The 23922-nt window shown below is 46.3% G+C and overlaps 1 protein-coding gene across 1 annotated transcript in view; it reads right to left on the minus strand.

The window, feature by feature from the left end:
- LOC119404686 (cAMP-dependent protein kinase catalytic subunit 1) overlaps positions 1–23922 on the minus strand; it is a 319288-nt gene that overhangs the window by 219467 nt on the left and 75899 nt on the right. The window lies entirely within an intron of this gene.

Consider the following 23922-nt stretch of genomic DNA (forward strand, 5'->3'; position numbering starts at 1 on the left):
ACTCAAAGTAGCGTACGTCAGGTATTATGATCTAATCACTCGGGAGGCTGATGTTTGAAGTTAATTCATCATGCTGAAGTAAGACCAGCCACCGTTTAAGATATGCTCTTTACTCTTGAGTCTAGGATCAGCTTCACTATGTGCCCCTCGAATGCACTTCAGTATCCTACTAATTTTATTTAGCTTAAACCCCGGCACAAGTATGCAGCTTATAGCCAGAATGTTCATCGCTTGCAGGGGGCAGCCATCTTTGATGGGGGGATGCTGATCATATGGAACGGACGACCACGATAATACCCAGCCTGTCCTTATCGCATGCTGGCTGTGCTGGCTGCGAGTGTTGGTTCGCCATCAGTTATGACGTAACCAAGCCCACAGCCCCCCGCGCTGGCCGCGCCGAATTATGATAGTTGGGGTCAAGAATATGTATGCTTGTTCTATACGTGGGTGCGAGAGTAGAAATAATCTGGCATATAGGGTATAGGCCTGACCCTTTCAAGCCACGAAATCCGCAGTGCGGACAAAGCCAAGGTCCGACAATCTTCCTTCAAGCACAGCAAGAAGCGCGCAAGCCACGCAAGCCAGCACCACATGTTTCTTCCTTTACCGTCATTATTTCTTCCTGAGCTTACGCGTATACTTTCTCAGCAGAAGAAACCGCCTTGGCGCCAAGAATATCCGATTAGTCCCTAGGTGTGTCCCTAGCACTAGCGGCGACTTGGATGCTAGGGAATAACAGGTGCGCAAGACGCCCCTAGCCGAAGATTAATGAGTCCCTTCCCGGCCAACAGGTGGCCCTGCAGTGCGGGCACGTTCGATTCGACACCGTATTTCTCGAAATAAAAAAACCTTCCCTCCTCCACTCCTACGAATGCACAAGGGGTGGAGAGCGTGAGGGAACGGCGATCCTGCAAGTGAAATGCCCTTTACTCCGAATACTCCCCGTTCACAAAGGATTCAATAGAGACCTTACAATCGGGCACCAAGGCCTTGGATTTCTCGGCTTCGGTGGGTTTGCCTGCCTCAGCGTACGCGCGCCCAAGGCGCTTCAGGATAGGGGGATAGGGTTTGTCTAGCGCAATCCCGAACGCAAGAGAAATGTGCTCGTATAGCACAGCCAGAATTTTTGATGTACGCAGAAATATATATATATATATATATATATATATATATATATATATATATATATATATATATATAAAGCGACTTTTGCTTTCTCATAGACCCTTTAAAACGTCTTAATAAATTACCCATTAATAACAATTACTGGGATTTTACGTCCCAATACCACGATATCGCTATGAGGGACGCTGTAGTGGAGGGCTCTGGAAATTTCGGCCACCAGCTACTTTAACGTGCACCTAAATCTAAGCACACGGACCTCTAACATTTCGCCTCCTTTGAAATGCGTTCGCCGCGGCCGAAATTCGATCCCGCAACCTTTGGGTCAGCAGTTGAGCACCATAGCCACTAGACCACCGCGGCGGGCGAATCTCTTTATTGAGCTTGCTCAAGCTTAAGCTTGTAAGCATGAGAAGGGAGAAGCGCAAGCACTCGGCACAACGGTGTATATTTCGCTTGTTTAACTGACAGCCGCAAACACACAATGTGCTACGGGGACTTTTAACAACAGCTGCGTACCAATCAAGCCTCAATTACGTACAAGTTTTCTAAGAAGCAGATAATAAAAGAAGGCGCGGGCAAATAAAAAGAACGCCCAGACAGTCCAAACAAGGCACGATGTATTGATTAGGAAGCGGCGCTCTCTTTAGGTTACTGACTCATTACGGCCGACGTCGTTAACTTCGCATTTCCAGTGTTAAAAATGCAGTGAACGGAGGCCGCACGCCAGAGCTTCTATAATATTCGCGCAGAATTAATGAATAGAGTTATTGAATGTGCAGGCATTCAAATAGCGCAGTTTTCAAGTAGGATTGAGTATGAATATACGAAAAAAAGAATGTCAAAGAATGGCTCCGAAACTACTGCACAAAAAAGTCACAGGGTCCCTTATGATTTCGCCGAAGACGACTCGCAGGCGAAACTCACCTTGTTATTTTTCTCTTTTTTCGTCTGAGTCAATTGTACTGATCCTAGGCATTCCCTCTCGAAAGCTTTCTTCGCTTAACGTGGTTTTGCACTGCCTCCGGGATGTGAGGCACTGAGTACTTTCTCCACCACTCAAGCTTTTGCACTGCCTCTGGGATCGGCCCTCCTTTGACCAAGCGACGATGTCATGTGATTACTTCATCATGTGATGTGATGTCATTACGGCACGATGACGCTACAAAACTTGGCGATCTGTGACGTCATCATGACGTCAATGATCACGGCATATTATAGTGAAGTTTTAGTTTCTGTCGCCGACGGCCCACACACATTCATTCGAGTATAACCCGTGGCTTTTGACCGATTTTTATTAGATAGTTTTTTTTTTTTCATCATTCGTGTTGACGCTGAAGTCGCCGACACCGTCTCGAGAAATGTCAGGTCTCGCCATATCTCGGAACTTTATCGACTCATGAGACGTATGAGGCGTTCGCCTTAACAACAAACTACGAAGCGATGTGCAAGGCGAAGTGCAAAGAACACCCGTGAGCTTAGATTTATGAGCACGTTAAAGAACCCCAGGTGATTGAAATTATTGCGTAGTGCCTCACTACGGCGTGCCCCACAATCATATAGTGATTTTGGCACATAAAACCCAAGCAATTATTATTATCTCGACATTGTTGAAGAAACACTGAGGAACAAGAACAAAGAATAAAAAAGACACAGTAAGCCTTCTCGTAAGTCTTCTCGAAGTAACTACGTTTTTACTTTTCTTTTAAATTGAAGTAAATATCTTATAATTTTCATAATAAGTGGAAGAGTGTTCCATACCGAAATAAAAGTGAATTGTACAGTTTGTTTACCACAACTGTTGTCGGTTACAATAAAAAAATAAATATAAGCCCCGCCCACAGGCGTCCCTGTCCCACCCAGAGAGAACTTCCATAGCTATCCCATCCGACTGCACTCGGTCATTTCGGTGACGTCAAGAGCTTTTAGCGAGAGCCTTGCAGATGAGTTTCCTATTCTTGACTCACCAAGGTTGTCTAGTGGTTATGGTGGTCGACTGCTGACCCGCAGGTCGCGGGATCGAATCCCGGCGCGGCGGCCGCATTTTCGATGGAGGCGAAAATGCTGTGTACTCAGATTTAGGTGGCACGTTAAAAAAAAAACGCCAGGCCTGCGCTAAAACCGCAGCACAGTCACAGCGAAAGCTGGAAGAGCGGCGTTTCTAGAGCCCGTTAAGCTCTCTTGGGGCTACAATACAAGTACACTAGAAAGGTACCCACTACGCCATAAATCACAATTTTTGTGAAGTTTGGAAGCACCTACTAAGCCATTATTCGTCATTCTGCGGAGAAGCGAGGCACCAGCTACACGTCTGTAAGGCATTATGTGCACTTTGTTCACGCGACGACTGATCACGATGAAGAATTATGGCTCAGCCCTTTGTAATGGGTTGGAATCTTTAAACGGCCCACCAGTTATGTAATTTGCATTGGGTGACGCCCGGTCGCTATTTCCCCCTCCCGTCATGCTGTATAACATACGTTGACGTGGGAAAGAGACGGGGGGGGGGGGGGAGTGAAGAACTTTACTGAGACCCCGAGGAAATGGATCATACGCTTATGGGCTTCCTTGGCAACCAATACAAGTGCCCTTGCGAGGAACCCACTACGCTATAAATCATTGTAATTTTACTGAGACCCAGAGGAAGTGTATCATGCGCTTATGGGCTTCCTTGGCAACCAATCCAAGTGCACTTGCGAGGAACCCACTACGCTGTAAATAATTGTAATTTTTGAGAAGTAGGCGAGCAGGCACTCTGCCATTTTTTGTCATTCTACGGAGAGCGTTGGTACCTGCTAAACCCATGTAAGGCACTATGCGCACTTTGTTGATGCTGTGCCTGATGAAGAATCATGGCAGGGTCCTTTGTAATGGGTTGGAAGCATTCAACAACCTGCTCGTTGCGCAATTCGCATTGTGTGACGCCTGGTTACAGAATTCGCGTTGTGCTACGCTTGGTGCTTATTTTACTCTTCTACCACGCTATATTGCATATGCTAATGTGGTTCCTTCCCGACATGAAGCCTGTATAGGACCTTTTAGCAAAGCAGTTCCAAGCACTGGCATGGCTCAGAGGTTGAATACTGGGCTCCCACGCAGAGGACCCAGGTTCGAACCTCATTCCATCCTGGAATTTTTTTCTTATTTAGTTTTTTTTCTTATTTCGAGCGATACTGGTTACGGACACCGGCGGCGGCGGCGGCGGCGGCGGCGGCGGCGGCGGCGGACAACTACGGCGCCAAAAACGGCCGGTGAAATGATCTCATAACAGCTTTCGCTGTAAAAACCCAGGTGGTCGAGATTTCCGGAGCCCTCCACTACGGCATCCCTCATAATCATATCGTGGTTTTAGGACGTTAAATCCCCAATTATTATTTTTTTATTATCTTTTCCCTATTCAGACACACGTTCGTTTCGCTGGTTTTCGGTCGGAAACGTGAGCTTCCTGGCAAATTTCAACAAAGATTTCGATATCACTGCTCAGCCAAACATAATATTTTCAGCAGCAACGTCTTTTTAGAATGAATACTTACCAACTAGCTCAGCTCTTCGTTATTCTAAATTACACAGTCGTCGGCAAACAAGTGTATATTGGAAGTTACTGCCGAAGTCGTCATTAATATAAATAAGGATGGACCGTGACGACGACATGACACGCCGACAAGGCGAGATCCTAAAGTGCTTCGTCCCTGAAAGTACTTACGGTTAGGACGGAAGCAACCCGACACGACTCTCTTGCACACGAATGGTAGGCGCGCCGTCATGCACGGGGCAGAGCTGGCATTTTTTTTCTTAGATTGTAACCGACTATAGTGCGCATTTTGGGTAAGGGAATATTGCTATTCAACGCGAATCTGCTAGGTTAGATGCTAGAAATGTGCCCGTAGGAAGTTCATTATTCATAAATCTGTAGAAAAGAAAAAATACATACTTCGTATTTAGTGAGCCCAGAAATGCTAAGGATGTCATTATCGCTTAGAAGGAATCAGGCATTAGAAAAGCGCGAACCGCAAGTAACAGACCCTTTTCATAATTGTAAAGCTAGCTTTCCTGCTATGCAGTTAGCCCGACTAATGGCGGCTAGTCACTTTCTGCAAACACCGTATTCAAGCGCAGTTTGCTTGCGCTATGTCGTGGAAAATGTAGATTCGGCTCTATGGACACAGCACGCGTACCCCAGCACGTGCAACTAGGACTTCGTCTCCCCTTGAAGCAGGACAGGTGCCGCCATTAGTTGGGTGGATATGCAGCGCAGGGAAGCGCACTTGCGGATTATGAAAAGGGTCTATTATCCTTATGTCTTGGTTCGGAACAAGTTCGAGAGATCCAGTATGAATAGTGTAGCTATTTCCCCTACGTACTATCCCATAATTAAAATGGGAGCGGACAAAATTGTGGTAAAGAGACAGCAACGTGGTACGTGAGAAGTGAGGGCGTCTTTTAATTAAGATGCATATACCGTAAGCTATCATATTCTTTTATGTGAGCAATAGGATTATGATATTTCAAATTACAAACAAATACAATGCTAAGGAAAGCATAACATGAAGGAATAGAGTCGGGATCCAAAGAGATGGGTGGAATCTAGGCTAAGTTTCGCTGATATGTAGAGGATACAACAAATTTAGTCTTAGTTGCATTAATAGATAACATGATGATATTATACAACCTCAGGATATTTTGTCTGCATTTAGGTTATTAACGATATATAAGATATCTTTATGAGAGGCAAATATGGTGGTATCATCAGCGTATAAAATGCACTTGGTATAAAAAAGACAATTAGGTAAATCATTAATATAAAGAAAAAAACAGAAGTGGCCTCGGGATAGAGCCCTAAGGCACACCTATGTTAGTGGTACGCTGTTGAGAATAAACATAGGAAACAGAGACAACTTGAATTCCTTTCTGTAAATAGTTTTTTAGCAGTTAGTGGGCACAACCGCAAAAGCCAGTAAAAACTTACCAATAAAATGTTACCAATAAAAAGTTAGGCCGACAGAAATCTAAATAATAATTGTTGGGGTTTTACGTCCCAAAACAGCGGCATGACTGCGAGGGACGCCATGGAGAGTTCCGGAAATTTCGACCATCTAGGGTTCTTTAATGTGCACCTAAATCTAAGTACACGGGTCTCTAGCATTTCGCCCTCATCGAAACGTGGCCGCCGCGGCCAGGATTCGACCCCGCGATATTCGGGTCAGCAGTCGAGCACTGTAACGTAACGACTAGACCACCGTGGGGTGTGCTAGACATCCATCGTCACTTTTTTTTTTGTTCTTGTAGTTGGTCAGTTAGATGGATGAGCGCGAGCTCTGCGGAGTATCCGTGGTGAAAACCAAACTGACACGAAGAGAGGACATATATTTCCTTAACCGTACTTTAATTAGTTTCCTAATAACTTTTCCACATGACGGTAGAGTGCAAATAAGCGCATAGTAATGAACAGCACGAAATAAGAACGAGAGACAAAAGGGAGAACAGCACGGGATGAGCGCCGACTGCCAACTTAAACATTTATTGAGCGAAACCATACCTAAACAACATCTCCCGGGGGTGGCACACCGGGCCCGTGCACCCCCTCCCCCCCGAAATTTTTTTCTCCCAGTGGATACAGAGCACAAAATGACACTCGACCATACTTACCTGCCGGGACCCCATGTCGGATCAAGCGCATGCCCCCCCCCCCCCCCCCCCCGGAAAAAATTTCTGCTTACACCACTGCACCACCTGCACGTCCCACTAGCTCAGCTTACCACTCTTTTGAGCAAATAAGTGAAACGAAAATTTCTTCGGCGAACTGAGCCGTCTATTTCCGGGCTCTTTCATAACGCTGCTCACAACCGGTGAAATGGCAAGTTACACAAGCTTGCCGGGCAGCTTCTTCCTCTCTCCGTTTTCTTCGCGGAAGAATAAAGCCGATTAGTATCATTTGCGACGATCGCTGCGTGAGACTGTAGCGACAACGACGGTATTAGGCAAACGTTGCGTCTTATGTTGACCTCTTGTTTTTTTTTTTTTTTTGCTCTTTCACTCTGTCGATTCGAACTGCGATGCTCGCCTATGCGCTGGTGCGGCGTAATATGGGGCGTGGCAGCAACGAAACGTGCTCGCGCGGCAATTCCCTGATATTAGCTTCTTAGGCGCGACCGAGTTGTAAGCATTCCTCGGCCTGCGACAGTCAAGAGGGAATGGGAAAAATGCGCCCCGTAAGCGGGTTTTCCTATCGGCAAACGACGTAGCGGTCGCAATATATAGAAGCATAAAGTATATCCGCTAAATTTCGACGGCTGTACCCGCTCTCCGCGCGCTTGGGTGAACAGTTTTGATTAAGAGTATAACAGCGGTTGCCGCCGATTTGCGCCGCGATACGAGACTCTAGCGCTGCAGACCCAACCACAGCCAGTTATGCGGGTGCTAGCTACACCGTATATCGACGGATTCGTGGCGAGATCTTTTTTGGGAAGTGAGCGCATAGCTAGCAGGCTGACGGCGCTGTTGGAATGACTGTTACTGCCTTGCTTAACGGGTTTGGTGTCGCGCACGAGGGTACGGGTTCGATTCCTGGACATGACAGCCACATTTCAGTGGGACCAGAAACACTCGCGTATTCTTAGATTCAGGCGAAGGTTGAATAGTGCCACATGGACCCCATTATGCCACGCCCCGTATAACCATATCGTAGTTCGGCACGTGATACCTCAGAATATAATTATTAAGTAGACGTTAAGTCTATGTCAAAGCTTTCTATGGCATCAAGCAAAGCGGAATGTCTTGCGTTCCAATCAAACAGATTACAATCGGAAAGAAGCTGACGCAGCGCTAACATTAAAGGCTAGCACTAAGCTAACCAAACCTAACCTATCAGGCGCCTCGTACGCAAGGTGGAGCTTATGCACCTGAATGATTACGGCGACGCCCTTTCAAGCAGTGTTCTCAGCAGGCCCGTAGCCATAAATTTTTTTCGGGGGGGGGGGGGGGCACTTGCTGAAAACTTTGACTATTTGAGGTAAAACACCTAATTTCATCATTTATTTTTGGTAAAAACACGTACTTCACCAAAATTTCGGGGGGGGGGGGGGGGGGGCATAGGCGCCCCCTCCCCCCCGCTGGCTACGGGCCTGATTCTCAGGTTACAGAGAAAACAACCTTCCAGCGAAATATTAAGTGTAAGGAATACGCAAAGACGGTATGCCGTCATACATGAAGCGTGAAGGTTATCATACATCAGGGGCGTAGCCAGAAATTTTTTTCGGGGGGGGGGTCAACCATACTTTATGTACGTTCCTGCGTGCGTTTGTATGTGCGCGTGCCTATATACGCAAGCAAAACTGAAAAATTTCGGGGGGGGGGGTTGAACCCCCCCCCCCCCCCTTGGCTACGCCCGTGTCATACATATATATACTGCCTTTTTCATAACAGGAACTGGAGGAAAAGTTCATGAAAGGGCTAAGAAATTCATCCACCCGTTTTGTGCTGTTACGTTTTGTAACGCTGTGCTACAAAGCGGATGGTGACAATGTCACTCTCATCAACCAAATGTTGAACCGCATTGGCGTTATTTTGCAAATAACCGTCTGAACACCTAAATAAGCCGGGCAAACTTATTCGCTGTCGAATTGTTCTTGCTTTCCATACACGGAAGTGGCCGCACCGCAACCACACTTTCGCGATGGAGCTAATCTCCGAACTAATTACGTATATTATTATTATTATTATTATTATTATTATTATTATTATTATTATTATTATTATTATTATTATTATTATTATTATTATTATTATTATTATTATTATTACTATTATTATTAGAATACAGAAGGACACACAGCAAACAGGGAGGTAGCAGGCTGCCACCCAGAGGGCCACAACGCCTGCCTACTCATTCGGGAAAGGGGAACGTAGAGGAAAAGAAAATAGGAGGAAAGAAGGGAAAGGAGAAAAGGAAAGTAAACAAATAACGCAGACGGGGACAAAATAAATCGTAACACGAAAAAAATGTCTGTATACGCGAGGCCAAATCGGTTTTGCTCATGAAAGTTAGCAGGGCTCGATGGGCCTGGCCACGCCGAGCAGCGCACCCTCCCGGAAACAGGCATTCGTCAAGTGTCGCACACTTCAATCCAATAAGTCCATATTTCTTAATGAGCAGTGCCCGCTGCATAGAGAATGCGGGAGACTAAAATAAGGTGTTCAAGTGTCTCACAGGAGCCACACGACGTAAATAAGACGTATAAGTAGGGCTCCGTGTTTTCTGTTTTATAAAAAAAAAAATCCGATAAACATTCGCCGGTAAAATTTTTGACAATTTGGATTTATCCGATAAACTCCGATTTCAAGGGCGAATATGACCTGGTTCCGTTCTTCATCGAAAGGGCAAGTTCTAAGCGCTGATTGACACATCTTCTGGTTTTACCGATTTAAAATTTACCGCGCGTAGCTCTATTATAGGCGACGTAGCTGTATTGCGCTCCGACTCAGCTTCCTACATGCTGAAGCTTCACAAGGACTTGCAACTCTCCAACCCCGAATTCAAGGCGCTTCACTTCAAAGATCCGTGCCACCTGCTCAACAACGCTCTGGAGGATGGAATCAGGACGAGCTCGTTTAACGTAGTTCATTATTTTGTTGTGCACTTTCCTGCCCTGTTGAAGTCGTCGCGGGAGCTGCGCCGCAAGTTTGGTCTTGTGTGCTGGGCCATGGGCATGTCCTTGAAGTCGCTCAAAACCGTTTGTCCGTCGAGGTGGTTCTCTTTTTATAAAGCTCTAGAAGATATTTTGGACTACTGGCGCGCCATGTTGTTTTTCTTGAGAAGCCACGAAGTTAAGGGAACGAAGTGTGAGAAGCTCAAGAGTCATTTCATCGCCTGAAGCTGTGCACGACTTGCTCTTTAAGATGATGTTTCTGAAGACCAATTCGTGTGCCGTGCTCTCAATCATTAAGGAACTTGAGGCAGAGAGTACCCTGGTACACCAAGTTTATCCCATACTGGGGGTTCGTTTGCACGCACTCATCAGTCAATGGCGTGATCCAACCGAGGTCTTCGCATCAGATGTCACAAGTCTGTTGGACCTCCTTGACGAGACTGACCGCTTAACGACTGTCGCAGACTTTCACGGATACTACGCTGCTGTAACCGAAAAGTGGAGACAGACATCTGAGAGGAACCTGTGCGATCAACTCCAGTACACCGAAGAATCGTTTTGGTACTGTGTTCAAATTGTGAATCCAAATGTGAAGCATGAGCTGCCCTGCGCGTTCGAAACCTATGCGTCTATTTTTCAATTAGTGCTTCTTGAAACTGACGACATGAGCCAGCTCCTGAGTGATTTTGCGAACTATCAGTGCTATGAAATATTTAACATTGTTGAACCCCTGTCGTTTTGGAGACTTCACAATATCCAGTGGCCAGTACTTTCTCGCTGCGCGCTGCGTCTTCTGGCGCTTCCTGTTTCTAGCGCTAACGTTGAAAGGGCATTTTCAAAGCTGAGAGTCGTCAATCGAAAGGAGCGCGCTTCGATCACTGACAGTAACCTCGCAAAGTATGCTTGCGTGTTTTACAATAAGCTTTAAGAATAAGGTTGTTATACGCACAAATACAGGTGTTATGTGTTCAAGTATTTCGCATGTGCGTATGTTTTTGTGCTTTAAAACCTTCTAGAAAAAAATGTGCTTCGTGTGTTTAGATGTTTTAGTATTCAGGTATGAAGTGATCAAATATTTTGGCTTTTCGGGAATAATTCAAAACTCCGAATGTAGGAGAATTGGGGATTTACGAGAAATAATCTGCGATAAACGCCGAATTTCCGCCAAAAATATACCCTCCGATAAACATCCGCCGATTTTCAAGAAAAATAAACACCGAAAACACGGAGCCCTAACTACAGCGTACACTTGGTATCGGCCAAGTCACGGCTAGTTGTTTGACTCTCACTGTGAAAGCTTTTCAAGCGCCCCGTTGTTTCCGTTCGCCCATCGTTGCGCTAAATATGCTTTCAAGACATGGTCGGACGCGCTGCCAAAGATTGCTACAGAACCAGTCGCGGTGCCCTGCGTATAAGCGACAAAATACGGCTACAGCCACGTTCATCGTAACACGGCTACGTTAAAGCAGCGTACCTGCGCGCGATAGTATAGAAAGTATGGGTAGCCAGCCTGCCCGAGATCTTCTTTTGTTTTTTTTTTAGCAGAGGAAGCGCTAATATTTCTAGCGGAAGCACTGCGAGCGGCGCTATCCCGCGAGACATCACGAAACCTCAGGAGACAGCGTGCTGTGTTCAACGATCGCCGCCAACAAGTGTTTTCCTCCCCAAGAGAGATGCGCCCGCGTCATCTGTCACGATTGCCGCCAGCGATGTGTTTCCTCGAGGCATATACGCATGGCAACGTCGTGTTCATCCCGACCACGGCGCTAGAGCGTGGGCCATCCGCTGGGAGTTCGAAGCTGCGTGCGTGCGCAGACACGTGGGCCGCATGCAATGCAAGGCGGTGTGCACTCGGGTAGACAAGCGGCGTTTTGCTTCGCCCGCGGTAAAAGCAATCGTTTATCACTCGCAATCGCGAAAGCAATCGCGGCATACAAGAACGCGCTGCCCATTGCTACCAGCACCAGAGCGTCGAAACTAAACGTTTTCCGTTTCGGTTTTAGTTTCGTTCCACCGGAAAAAGTTCCGTTCCGTTTCTGTTCCGGAAAAAAAAAAATGTTTCCGTAACAGTTCGTAACGGTTTACATTTGCATACAAAAAAAAAGTGAAATTAAGGTAACGATAAAAACATAGTATTTATCTTTCCAGTTAGGTCAATCACGAATTATCTGAGCAGGCTGAAGGCTTTTGCGTCAAGGGAGTGAGCATGATCTCAAAAGCAGCACGCCATCGAGTTATATGCTAGACCGCTATTCTGACAAAACAAACTTGAGCTCCGAGAAGGCCCTCTCCACGCTGGCCTGTGTGGCTGGCACACCAAGGACCAGTTGCGTTAACACAGCTCCGGTTGCCGCCCTTGTCGTCCTTCCCAAAATATAAACACATCTTTAATTTGGAATCCCTGCCTGAGATATGCATTAATGCTCACGTTACATGGCACCGGTTGTTCCGGATTGCCAAATTTTCCCTTGAACCGAAAAGCGATGAAAATATTTCGGTTTCACTCCGGAACGAAATAACAGATAATATTCCGGTTACGTTTTTGTTCCAGTCAAAAATATAGTTTTCTTTTTTCGTTTTCGTTTCGTTCCGACGCACTGGTTTAGCACACGCCATAGACCGAGAGTCTGTTTGATACACATATAAAGAAAGAAACACAGGGCGTGGGGAGGTAGACAGAAGGCAAAACGCAGACTGAACTGAAGGTAAACTGAAGGTAAAAGTAAAGCACAGAGGAAAGGCGTTATGCTAACGCTAGTACAAAGTGCGCCTGAACAACACCTATATATCGTGCACTGTGTGGAGTATCTCGGTAAGCAATATGACCGCAATGCGGCACAAACGCACGCACCTTCACATTCACACACGCACTCATCCAAACACTAACAGAAACTCACTACCAAGTGTTTATTTTATCGAACGAATCAGGCCTTTAGACAGGGGGGAGGGGGTTAGCCACCCACGCCCCAACCGAAATCCTAATAAAGAGGGGGGGGGGGGGGTTTACTGAAAATAAATAATGAAAATAGGTGTTTTTCTAAAATAGTCAAGGCGGTCAGCAAGTGCCCTCCCCCCGAAAAAAATTCCTTGCTACGGGCCTGGAACGAATACCCATGCTTACGCGCTATCAACATCCCCCGAGCCGCTTCGATAAAAAAAGTCACAGTTTAGCCACAAGGCGAAACAATGAATGCGATCGCAACAAATGGGAACGTTATACGAAGTAAGGCTAGAGCTAATCCCATTAGCAACCGGGCTGGCGTAACGTTACAAAACTTTAGCGTAAGCAAACGCGGCCACTGCAGCGAGCGAATCGACCTTCGCGCCGGCTATCACTTCAATGCAAGCTGAGCGGTGAGAACAGAACAGAGCAGAACAGAAAAACTTTTATTTGAGCACAAGTTATTTGAAAGGAAGGAGCCCTAGTCGAGGAAACACAGCATGAACAAAGGCATGAGCCGTCTGATGATTCCTGTCAAGATAGAGTGCGCGCTACCGCCTTCGGCCGCTCAAAGTAAGCAGTAACTTCCGGGGCCACGCAAAGATAAGCCGTGCACCTAGCTAGCACCTCTCCCGGAAGACGAACGAAATGGAAGACGTTAACTTCGTAAAGAACACCTGCCGAACGAAGGTAAGCACTAAACCGTGGAAAAAGCGGTAAATGCTGGTCCTCGGTGATGAAAGTAGAGGGTAACAAAAACGAAGAGATCCTTTTAGAAGGTGGCGGCGAGAGTCCCGCATATCGATGCGAACGGGCAAAAGGAGACGTCGCTGGGGACTCGGGAAATGCAATCTCCCGCATCCCAAGAAGCTGCATCTGTCACCTTCCCTCTACCTATACTGTCAACGCGTACGGGAAGAACGGTGAGTTGGGAACCAATCCGATCACAGAAGAAATGGAAAAGACAGCAGATGGCAGTTGCATTTCATTGTCGTAGGCGGGGTGGGATGGGGGGAGGGAGTGTAGGGGGAGGTTCAACCCCTCCCCCTGGAAATAATTTCGAGCTACACCCCTGTTGCACATAAAAAAAGCGAACAAGTGAGACTATTTATTGATTTATTTCCAAGTGATTTACATGCCACGTGGGGAGCATTGAGCAAGGCGGGCATCGTAGAACAAATGACTACAAAAAACCGGCACATGAGAACCGCAAATGTTTACCCTGCCTCGCCTTGAAGAAGACAAGTCCACTTGTCGAAACGTCGGCTCGAGCACCCACCCCCTGTTTACGGATTTTTTTCATCGCAAGCTTCCACCTTCCCCTTCCTGCCGTTTTTTTTTTTTTGGGGGGGGGGGGATTTACAATAATAATGTGCTTCCAAACAGTGTTACAAATAACGGTAAATGTGAAAGTAACACTAAGAATAGTTAGACTGGAACGTACAAATCATGGCAACATGAAAGGTGCCCCCCCCCCCCCCCCATAACCGAAGGTAACCATTCATGATGGTCAACCCATGTAAAACATAAATGAATTGCACATTTATATCAGTGGGCCATGTCATACAGACAGCGGGGTCAGCGAGCTGGAACACGCTCGCGCGTGGGGACTTCACCTCAACAGTTTATCGTCAGCGATACAATAAGGCAGACTGGAAGGAAAGAAGAAGCATCTATGGCAAGCAAGTAACGGGGAAACAAAGGGTAAGTTGAAAAGGACGTATTGAGTTTGTAATAGGAAGCAACTCGGGAGGAAGAAAAAGTGGTTACCGGGCTAATGAGCAAATCGACAAAATAAATGCAAGGAGAAAGAAAGAAAGAAAGAAAGAAAGAAAGAAAGAAAGAAAGAAAGAAAGAAAGAAAGAAAGAAAGAAAGAAAGAAAGAAAGAAAGAAAGAAAGAAAGAAAGATCACAGCATATCCACGGGGTGAATGATGATGAGTGGGGCGAAGCTACGGAGGGAATCATCTGTAAACCGTGAAACTCTTCCGTGAAATGCGCCCAGTACATAATATAAAGAGTGTGAAACATCGTGTATATATTAAACATCAAACTTTTATTGTACTGTTGGTTTACGTGGTCCCTTCATTATCACTTGTGATCGGTGAAATGCAAGGAAGAAGTCCGCTCCCGAGCGAAAGAGCGCCAAGAGCGACCGCATTCCCCGCTCGCCCTGTGCGAATTAAAGGCAAGGCTAGAGGGAAGACAGGACGCGCGTTCCACGACGCGAGGTCGGTAGCATGCCCAACGAAAGCCAACGGAACGCGATCACGCGATCGTGCAAGTGCTCCGGCTTCGCATCGCCTCATGGTTCCATTTAGCGTCCCAAAACCAAACATATTGCTCAAGGAGTGCCTTGCGTTTTTCGTAGAAATAATTTCTTTATCATGTACATTAAGACGAAAAGTTGAAAGCTCACTAGAGTGTATCGCCCGCAAAGTATGTCTTTTAGTGTGATTTAACTCTCGTACGGCGGGGTCCTCGCGCCGTTGCCGGTCCACCTCGCCCGTTGACGATCGGGCGAGGTGGCTACATGCAACTACTACTACTACACTTTAAGAAAAACATCTGGCGTTCTTTCGTTCTGCTTTTACAAAACATCTGGCGTCTTTCGTTGGTTTATTTCATCAATCAACGGCGTTTTGAACAAAATTTTTATTGTTTAATCACGCACAGGAGAAATCTCACCAGGCACTACCTTGGAGATAAACAATGGCTGCTAATGGCAATGAGAGACAGAAGAAGTCGGCTTTTAGCTAACACTTACACTTCTACTTCTACTAACGTTTCCTACTGGAACATGCCAATGGCTGCTAATGGGGAATGAGAGACAGAAGAATTCGGCTTTTAGTTAACGCGCACGCTGCGAATTTTTTATTGTTCAACAACGCACAGGAGAAATCTCCCACCGGCACCACCTTGGAGGTCAAAGCGTAAGACTTGTTACTCACTACTACGACCACGACGACTACGAGGGACGAACGGGTGCCGCCTTAAGGAGCTTCGCCCCTAAAAGAAAGTGACGCACCGTGTGAGAATAGACCGATTAAGCAGAAGCGGGAAATAATACGGGCTCTAAATATAGCCACTGTCCCGGCGACCGCCCCTCCAGGTCAAGTGGAGAGGAGTGTTCAAGTGGAGAGGGTGGCTGGGACCCTGCCTCTCCCTGAGAAAAATGGGCGAGGGGAGAAAAGGAAGGTTGCGGACTATTTTTAGGAACCATCGGTTGACCCGGGAACACAAAGAGCTCCCGCTGCGTCCGGTGGAAGCGGACGCTCGATGCGACCGACAGGAGGCGCCTACGCTGTCGTTATGATACGGTGTTCAACGACTGCTGTCCGTTCGCGCAGGTCAATGAGATACCACCCGACATGAGCACATGCCTGCGCATTTCGTGCAGGTAGGTACTGGTACATATTCACAGGCGTGCGCAGGGTTCTCTGTTAGGGTGGAAGCCAAGTGTTTCACCGAGCCCCCCTCCCCTCCCCCCACCCCTGGGTCGAGTGAAAATGAAGCGATGACGTGTTACTGACAACGACCTTTCATTGGTCCCCAGCTTTCCGGGGTAAAAATTGGAAGTAAACAGTTTTTTCCAATAAAACAACAGGGGTCCTTTGGTCCCCACTATTGTAAAAAAATAGAAAAAAAAGAACTTGCGTAGACATAGCCCTGCATTAAAAAATGACGTGAAAGGTCCGACTGTGAGAAGGTATGAAGCAGAATTGGCGCCCCCTTTAGATAATTAGGGAGCGCCCCCCCCCCCCCCCCCCGCCCGTGCGCACGCCTAAGCCCGTAATCCCGTAAACAGCGCACGCACGCGATAATGCGCGAGAATTCCCGGAGGCATACCCCGCGCGCGCACGCTTGACATGGAGTACACCGAGTGCACGAACGTTCTTTGACGCACGAACGCGCAAACACAAACAGTGCTCATACGCGGGCTCTAACGGCTGCATTGATCGCGGAATGCCACTCACGCACGCAGGGGATGCGCTCTGGGGAATTCGGGACGCGCCACCTGATCTCATCCCGGCTCGCGAGCTATTTATAAAGCTGTCACGGCCGCTGTGCGAGGAGATTCGGAAGGAGAGACGCGCCAGGATAAATTGACGTCGACGCGCGATGGCCATGGCGTCCGCTTTCAGGTGTTGGCCGCACGTGGATGACCGACAGGAGGCGCCGAGATGCGAGGACATCGTGAGGGATTGTCCCATGAGCGGAGTCGGACCCGAGTGAATACAGCGAAACTAATGGTACATTCGGGTGGTTCCGGAGGCGCCGAAAAATTTATGTTAGATATCAACTAAGAATTACTACTGAAATAAGTGGGCTAACAGCTGATAAAGAAGGAGGCACATGACTTGCATATCTGCGCGTTCTCGTTGTAAAGCTTCAAAGCTTTTGAATTCACCACTTTCCAACACGGTCAGAGCACTCTCAGACAACCACTCAAACGTGGCATAAGCAAGTGATCGAGTACTGCATGAAACATGGGCGAACGGAATGAGTGGGTCAATCCCACCTTCAAATTTCTGATTACCCCCATTTATAGCCTTTCATTCACACATGGACGCCTCCAACATCTGGACGAATACATTAAGCTTTTCGACACATGGCTTTAAAAAAACATTTTTTTTTTTAAATCGGATCACGTATTTCTTCGTGGTCGTGCAAGAAACATTTTTTGTCGGGACACCGACACGTCGCGTTTTCCGATGTGCATTCACGATACCAAACATTTTTTTTTTCAGTGATTCCCAGGCGTTGGGAGATCGAGAATTTGCTCTCAGATGCGACGATGTTCAGCAATGTGGCCATGCAAAGCACAGTGAGAAGGAGTAGGCAAGGAAGACTGAAAAGAGGAAATAACATTACGTCACGCAGCCTGCCTTGGCAAACGGGTATTACTATCGCGGCTGCACAGCAACGCAAGCATCGTCATCATCTGTAATAATAATAATAATTATAATAACAACAACAACAACAACAATAATAATAATAATCAATCAATCAATCAATCATTTATTTAACGTGCCCAGGAACAACCGTAAGGTCTTTGTGCAGGCGCAAGCAAAAAAAAACAATAAAAATAAACAATACAATACAGACAGTTTTCAGAAATAAAAAGAGCAAGAACACGTAGACAAAGAGAAATGAACATAAAAGGGGAGGAGTAAAATAAGAAAACACGAGAAATATTGACGGGGAATAAAAAATTAGATTGCATATATACAACTATGCGGAAAGACTGAGAAGGGAAGACTTTGTACATTGTGCCACACTATGTCAAAACAGTGCAAAGCTAGGATAAAAACAATGATTGTGGACTATGAAAAACGTCAAGATCAAGAAAATTAACATTATAGCGACTTTGTATTCTGTGAACGGTAGAGTGTTGGAAGAAGCAGGCGGGTACATGAAACGGTCTGTTCTCTCTGGTTAACTTACGCGGAATTCGAAAATTTACACAATTGAGAAGTACAGGGCAGGATATGATACCGTGGACTAGCTTGTAAAGAAATAAGAGATCAGGACGATTTCGTCGGCAGTGAAGTGATGGCAGTGATAATAATTCAGCAGTATCTGAACGAGATCCAGAGTCATTTTTAGCAAAGCGATGGTTATATATGCTGAGGAATTTTTTATGGACTCGTTCAATGGTGTTACCGCTGGATTGAGCAATGCCATTCCATATCACGGACGCATACTCAAGTTGTGGAAGACATATTGCTGTGTACAATTTGTGGAGGGCCATGGGAGACCTGAATTCTCGAGATATTCTACAAACACATCCGAGAGAACGAAGGCCCCGCATAGCAGCACGCTTAACGTGAGCAGAAAAGTTTAACGCGCTGTCAACAACAACACCAAGATCACTGATCTCATAAACCTTGCATAAGGACACAGAATTGACAGAGTGTTGAAATGACACGCTAGATGTTTTGCGAGTGATAGACATGAATTTTGTCTTCGAGGTATTCAGAGAAAGGTTATTACCATTGCACCATTCGGAAAAAGAGCGCAAGTCTGACTGCAGCAATCGACAGTCGTTAACTGAATGAATTACCTTAAAAATCTTGATGTCATCGGCATACAAGAGGAAAGAAGAATTACGAATGGCAAAAGAAACATCATTAACGTAAATTAAAAATAGGAGTGGGCCTAATACCGACCCTTGAGGGACCCCACTAGTCACTTTGCATCCGGACTGCAATGGACATGAGATAGGCTGACGACGACGATGATGATGCTTCGTTTTAAAGCAACGAGGTGCTACCGACACCTTGGAATGTATACGTTGCACTTTAGTGATGCAAACGAGATTGCTATGCACACGCTAAAGAAAGAAAGCTTCAAAACAGCGTCCTTTGCGAGCCTCCAGACCAGCAGACTTCAAGCCACGCTTTATAATAATAACGTTATTATTATTATTATTATTATTATTATTATTATTATTATTATTATTATTATTATTATTATTATTATTATTATTATTATTATTATTTCCATTTATATCGCAATTACCACAATACAGTTAAAACAGTACAACTAACGTTCCTTGGTTTCATTATATGTTGGTTTTCATTAAGGTTCTTTAGATCAGGAAATTCGTAAAATCTGGTTTCGTTAGATCGAGTTTTAACTGTACTAGTACTACAACAACGACGACGACAGAGGCAGCGAACCGCCACGATGGTCTAATGGTTATGGCGCTCAACTGCTGACCCGAACGCCGCGGGATCGAATAGTGGCCGCGACGGCCGCATTTTCGGTGGGGGCGAAAATGCTTGAAGTCCTTGTACTTAGATTTAGGTGGACGTTAAAGAACCCCAGGGGGTCCAAATTTGCGGAGCCCTCTCCTATACGGCGTCCCTCATAATCATATTGTGGTTTTGGGACGTTAAAACCCCAACATACAGACAGACAACGAACTTTATTGGATCCTGAAGAGTTACTGACAGGCCGTTGTAACCGCTCGCCGCGCCCACGTGGACAGAACGCCGTGACGCTCCGCCCTTTCCTGGGCCCTATGGATAGCCTGGGTTTGCTTTCGGAGTGCTTCTGACTGCCTCCTCCCATTCGGCTTCGCTGGAGAGAAGGTTTTTAGGCAACGCGGGACATCGCCAGAGCATGTGAGCCATGGAGCAAAAGGTTTCACTGCAGTCGGGACAACCATGTCAACGTTCGAGTACATCTTAACTGAGGATGCCGCGCGACGGGAAAGACGCCGTCTGCAACATTCTCAGGGTAGCTGACTAAGCTCTGCTAAGCTTCCGGTGAGGAAGAGGATAGAGTCTCCTGCCAACAATTATTATTATTATTATTATTATTATTATTATTATTATTATTATTATTATTATTATTATTATTATTATTATTATTATTATTATTACGACAGAAGCAGCGGCACAGGGTAGATTAAGACAACTTCGCTGTAAAATGTCCGAATCATCTCCGTCTGATGGCCGATTTCCATGCATAAAAATGACGTGACATGGCAGATTCGCTATTCGTCGCTCGCTCTCTTTCCTCTTACTTTTTCCGCGCCAGCGAGTGCAATGTTCGCGAATGCCCGACATCGTTAGCGCTGTCTGAACGCCGATTCCCAGGCACCGCGACGCGTCGTGCGACGCACGCAGTTAACGAAGGATGCTTCTCTCCCACTGAGGCACTAACACGACACGACAAACAGGAGCTTCGAGCTTTGAAGCAATTAGGAGCACCGCCGACGCGCACACGAGTAGAGCGAGGCTGAAGCGATTATTGCTGCAGAAGAGGCGCACGCTCGTGCCCACTCCGCCTCGCGGTCCCCTTCGAGGAAAACGGATTAGCGCTTGTTTTCCTCGGTAATCTAAAAACTCCGCTGCTCGGGGATTAATAGTTTCTGGGAAGGGATAGAGCGGCGCTTAAGTTTTAGGAGTAGAAATGTGGAAGGGACTCCACAGCCCTGGAGGCAAGGCCGGCGGGGATCATTGCAGCATCGGGCCGAGGCAAAATAAGGGTTCCACGAGCGATGTATACCCGGATGTAGCGTAGAGTGCACACGGAGAAAAAAAAAAAAAAGCAGAGGGAGCGGGGAGGTGGAACATCCGGTATCAAAGGGATAGCCAAGCTTAAGGTGATGGCATCGTTTCCTTAGGCACTTCGACGCTGAAACGTGATTGAGATGCGCAAAAATGCTCCTGTATAGGTATAGAGGGATACAAATGCGGGGGTGTGCGCGAGCGTCAGTGTTTGAGGAAAAGCATGGCTTGAAGTCTGCTGGTCTGGAAGCTCGCAAAGGACGCTGTTTTGGAGCTTTCTTTCTTTAGCGTGTGCATAGCAATCTCATTTGCATCACTAAAGTGCAACGTATACATCCCAAGGTGCCGGTAGCACCTCGTTGCTTTAAAATGAAGCATCATCATCGTCGTCGTCAGCCTATGTCATGTCCATTGCAGTACGGAGGCACATGGCCCCGTCATGAGCGGGCTGATTCCATTTTATGCCGCAAATTTCTTAATTTCGTCGCTACGGCTAAGAATGATCTCAAACACTGCGCTTCCGTCGAATCCACTCGGCCATTCACTTTCTCTTTAAACTTACCCATCATATTCCCGAGTGTGCGGTAGCTTATAATTCTGGCTCCGTCTCATAGTCCACCTCGGCCACCAGCATCTGCTGGAATCTTTGTTTTGTATGGACCCTGACATGCTAAATAAGCACCGCGGGATTAAAATTCAAACGCTTATAGTTCATCCGCTTATGTTTATGCCATACTTCTATCATCTTTATCCCCATCGACCATAACGCACGCACTTCTCTCTTTCGTCTTTCCAATAACGCAGAACCGCCAGCATAGGCGTGCGCAGGGTTCCCCATCAGGGAGGCAAAGGTTCATCGCAGCGCCCTCCCACCCTACTAAGTCAATGTATTGGGCGGATATTGCGTCCCCCCCCCTCTTAGGTGACTAAGAAGGGTCAGTGTACGGGGCAGATTTTGCGCCCCCTCTTAGGTGATTAAGGGGGGGGCGCTCCCCCCCCCCCCCCCCCCCCCCCCGCCCCAGTGCGCACGCCTATGACCGCCAGAGAAGACGCACTTCAAGGCTCTCTTTTCCTATCTCCGTGGACGAAAACGCCGTACATGTTCTCGCGCAAAGCGTTTTCCGCCCTTGAACATAGAGGAAGTGTAATGATAATGTTATAGGTCGGGAGGCTGTATAATGTACCTGAATGACGGTCGAATAGCTGAGTGGGATGGAGTTGTAGCTAGTTGACATGAAACGTGTGCCCGTTGAGTGCGAAGGCAGCATTTCATGCTCTGCATCTCCGTTATCTTTGTGTGCTTTGGCATCCCTCACTTCTTTCGACATCTATTTCTTCAGTTACGCCACACTTATGCAAATGGTCGGTTTGTTTGTGAAGCTTAACGTCCCATACAGACTCGGGCTATGAGAGACGCCTTATTGGAGTGCTCCGGATGGTTTCGACCACTTTCTTCAACGTGCACTGAAATCGTACAGTACACGGGCCTCTGGCATTCCATCTCCATCGAAATGCTAGCGGCCCGTGAGTAGGTGTGAACAAACGATTTATAAACTCTTACTGATAAACTAAGACTTGGCAAAGGACGCAAGAAACATTCATTCCGCACATAATTAGGTGCGCTAAACTTCTATAATTCCATACTTGAATCCATCATCACGGCACTTCAAGGCACGGGCATATATTGGCGCTATATAACGGCGCTGGATCACCGGCCTTGCAAAGAAGTAATTCGGCCCGTCGTCATCAAGCGAGTCATTCAAAAGTGCGCACTAATTTTATAGAATTTTTCTGCGGCATTGTTTGTACATGCGTGCGCTATGTTCCCACTCCGAACAAGAATCGGTTGTTCCCGGTTACATCATAAATAAATAGTAGTAGTAGTAGTAGTAGTAGTAGTAGTAGTAGTAGTAGTAGTAGTAGTAGTAATAATAATAATAATAATAATAATAATAATAATAATAATAATAATAATAATAATAATAATAATAATAATAATAATAATAATAATCTTTATTGTCATCTTGAGTTGTACAAAACAAATAACAGGCCTGTCAAAGCCAGGCGGTGGCTTGGAAAACTAGGCCCGGCACGCCCAATAAACCTCTTTACGTTATTATTATTATTCATAACTCCACGAAGACAAGGAAATCTGGAAAGAAACTGCCGGACCGACGGCCGTGGCAGCCTGCCAGCCTCATAGACTGCACGCAACTGTCGATGTAGAGGTCGGAGGCCGAATGAGCCAGATGGGTCGGTGGCAGATGTGGGAGGATGCGGAGCGCCAGCCTTCGGACCGAGTCCGAAGCTCCTCTACCTTTTCTGCCAAACAGAAAAACGCGCCGCCTGAGCTGGAGGCAAGTCGGTGGCGCCTCGTCTCGGCTTCTCCGGAAACTACAAGGACGCCGGAGACGCGGCGGCGACTTGGCGCGCAGTTGCGAAGCCGGAATGCAAAGCACCCTTCGCCGTCAGCCTTCTTCGTAACGTGACCTTACGAGGTTAACGATCTTGGCGCAGCTTATTATTAACTAGTTCGATTGCATCAATTATTCACTCAGCGTGTTTCAACCTTTGCCGTTGTGACTGAACTTTGTTAAATGTGATATTGTATTACTCTGTATTCCATAACCAAGTTATTATATATATATATATATATATATATATATATATATATATATATATATATATATATATATATATATATATATATATATATATGTCAACTTTTTCGCCTCTCCTCTTCAATGTACGTTTGTACCGCGAGGGTATTTCAAATAAATAAATAAATAAATAAATAAATAAATAATAAATAAATAAATAAATAAATAAATAAATAAATAAATAAAAACAATGCTCTCGTTGAAAGTGTTTTCGACAGGGACGTAAGAACGTGCCTCGATGGGCGATTCGACATTGCGTCCTGCGCGTGCGCAGCCTGCAACTGAGTATGCTGGCGCGGCTGCGTGATTCCACTTAAAACGTTAATGAACGCGAGCATTACAAAAGAATTATGCGTTCAAATCAAGTATTCGCATAAGAGTGGCAGCTGCACGCATGCAACCCAATGTAGGCGCCACGAATGCTTAGCCGATCAGACGAGTGCACGAAAACGTTGAACCGATTTATTTGCCTCTACGAACGCTATATTAAAGGTGACAAATACATCCCGTTTTTTAGACAGGTGCAGAGC

The sequence above is a fragment of the Rhipicephalus sanguineus genome, chromosome 9, assembly GCF_013339695.2.
Source record: "Rhipicephalus sanguineus isolate Rsan-2018 chromosome 9, BIME_Rsan_1.4, whole genome shotgun sequence".
Lineage (NCBI taxonomy): Eukaryota > Metazoa > Arthropoda > Arachnida > Ixodida > Ixodidae > Rhipicephalus > Rhipicephalus sanguineus.